We start from the raw sequence: 3,098 nt of genomic DNA, 5'->3' as shown, positions 1-3,098 counted from the left end.
AGCATTTGGTAAGAATTAGCCTGACAAAGGAACGGATAAAGTTTCTCAGGCAAACAGACATTAAGTTTGTAGCCCTAGAGTAAAGTGTGAGAAGGTGGTGTAGTCAACAAATCAAAAGAAATTCAGAAAGGCAAGGGTGTAGTGTGAAGATGAGGGAAGAGATAAATTCTGCTAGAGAAGCAAGAGGAAAGAGAAATGCCCAGGTCCACGTTTTAGGAAAATCACTTTGGCGCTAGAGAGGAGAAATAGCTAAAAGATAAAGTTATGAACACTGAATAAAAATAATCGCAATATTTTAAGAGGAAAAAGTGGTAGTTTGAATAAGGGGACTAGATACAAAAACAGATAGAAATAAATGTACTTTATAAAAATATTTGGTAGGTAGAATAACCAAGATTTGGTGACCTTCAGAAGATATCCAATATGAGACTAAAAGAAAAGGAGATGAATGTATTCTGCCTCAGATAGCAAAGTAGATGTTTGTGTCATTCACTGAAACAGGAACTCACCTGAAAGTGGTTTGGAAACAGGACTGCAAAATGACAAGTACATTTTGGTGGATTTTAGATCCAGCTTTTTAGAATATCTAAGTAGAAATGCCCAGTAAGCACTTGGGTATATGGGTCTGGAGTTCAGGAAAATAAGTTAATTGATTAATCATAGGATAGGATCAGTATATTCCTATAAAATAGGTTAAATAAGGGCATTTCTAGTCACTCATTCATTTAATAAGTATTCATTGATAGCTATTTGGTCAGACATTCTTGCAGATCTTGGCGTTATGAGGAAGGTAATCACAGCATCCACCCTTATGAAGTTTGGAAATTGGAAATAGAAGGTAGGAACCAGTGGCATATAAGTGATGCCTGCAGCTATAACCATTTCAGTAAGTGGATTGAATTTGGTAATGAATGATCAACAAACAGCATTATTATTTAACCACCATTTCCTTCAAACCTATTCTGTAAGATTTCCCTTTTTTACTTTTTTAATTAATTTGTTTTTTACTGAAGGATAATTGCTTTACACAATTTTGTTGTTTTCTGTCAAACCTCACCATGAATCAGCCATAGGTATACATATATCCCCTCCCTTTTAAACTTCCCTCCCATCTCCCTCCCCATCTCACCCCTCTAGATACAGAGCCCCTATTTGAGTTTCCTGAGCCATACAGCAAATTCCCATTGGCTATCTATTTTACATATGGTAGTGTAAGTTCCCACGTTACTCTCTCCATACATCTCACCCTCTCCTCCCCTCTCCCCATGTTCACAAGTCTATTCTCTATGTCTTGTTTCTCCATTGCTACCCCGTAAGTAAATTCTTCAGGACCATTTTTCTAGATTCTGTATATATGTGTTACATTATGATATTCATCTTTCTCTTTCTGACTTACTTCACTCTGTATAACAGGTTCTAGGTTCATCCACCTCATTAGAACTGACTCAAAGGCATTCCTTTTTATAGCTGAGAAATATTCCATTGTGATATATACCACAACTTCTTTATCCTTTCATCTGCCAATGGATATCTAGGTTGCTTCCATGTTCTAGCTATTGTAAATAGTGCTGCAACGAACAGTGGGATACATGTGTCATTTTCAATTTTGGTTTCCTCAGGGTATATGCCTAGGAGTGGGATTGCTGGGTCATATGGTGGTTTTATTCCTAGTTTTTTAAGGAATCTCCATATCGTCTTCCATAGTGGCTGGATCAATCTACATTCCCACCAACAGTGCAAGAGTGTTCCCTTTTCTCCACACCCTCTGCAGCTCTTATTGTTTGTAGACATTTTGATGATGGCCATTCTGACCGGTATGAAGTGATATCTCATTGTCATTTTAATTTGCATTTTTCTAATAATGAGTGATGTTGAGCATGATTTCATGTGTTTGTTGTCCATCTGCATGTCTTCTTTGGAGAATGTCTGTTTAGGTCTTTTCCCCACTTTTTAACTGGGTTGTTTGTTTTCCTGGTATTGAGTTGCATGAGTTGCTTATATATTTTGGAAATTAATCCCTTGTCAGTTGTTTCATTTGCGATTATTTTCTTCCATTCTGAAAGTTATCCTTTCACCTTGCTTAGTGTTTCCTTTCCTATGCAAAACTTTTAAGTTTAATCAAGTCCCAAGTAAACAAGTCCCACTTGTTTACTTCTGTTTCTATTTTCATTACTCTAAGAGGTGGGTCATAGAGGATCTTGCCTTGATTTATGTCTTTGAGTGTTCTACCTATGTTTTCCTCTAAGAGTTTTAGGGTTTCTGGTCTTACATTTAGGTCTTTTAATCCATTTTGAGTTTATCTTTGTGTATGGTGTTAGGAAGTGTTCTAATTTCATTCTTTTACATGTAGCTGTCCAGGTTTCTCAGCATCATTTATTGAAGAGGCTATCTTTGCCCTGTTGCATATTCTTGCCTCTTTTGTCAAAAATAAGGTACATATAGGTGCATGAATTTATTTCTGGGCTTTCTATCTTGTTCCGTTGGTCTGTATTTCTGTTTTCATGCCAGTTCCATCCTGTCTTGATGACTGTAGCTTTGTAGTGCAACCTGAAGTCAGGAAGGTTGATTCCTCCAGCTCCATTCTTATTCCTCAAGACTGCTTTGGCTATTTGGGGTTTTTTGTGTTTCCACGTGAGTTGTGAAATTTTTTGTTCTAGTTCTGGGGAAAATGTCATTGATAATTTGATAGGGATCACATAGAATCTATCAATTGTGTTTGGTCGTATAGTCATTTTCACAATATTGATTCTTCCAACCCAGAAACATGGAATCTCTCTCCATCTGTTTATGTCATCTTTGATTTCTTTCATTAGTGTCTTATAATTTTCTGTGTACAGTTCTTTTGTCTCCTTAGGTAGGTTTATTCCTGGATATTTAATTCTTTTTGTTGCAATGGTGAATGTGATTTATTCCTTCAGTTCTCTTTCTGATTTTTCATTGTTAGTATATATAAATGCAAGTGTACTTGCATTTCTGTGTACTGATTTTGTATCCTGCAACTTTGCTAACTTTACTGATTAGCTCTAATAATTTTCTGATACTATGTTTAGGGTTTTCTATGTACAGTATCATGTCATCTGCAAACAGTGACAGCTTTA

The sequence above is a fragment of the Odocoileus virginianus genome, chromosome 21 (genome assembly GCF_023699985.2).
Source record: "Odocoileus virginianus isolate 20LAN1187 ecotype Illinois chromosome 21, Ovbor_1.2, whole genome shotgun sequence".
Taxonomy (NCBI): Eukaryota; Metazoa; Chordata; class Mammalia; order Artiodactyla; family Cervidae; genus Odocoileus; species Odocoileus virginianus.
Note: the sequence above shows the minus strand (reverse complement) of the source record.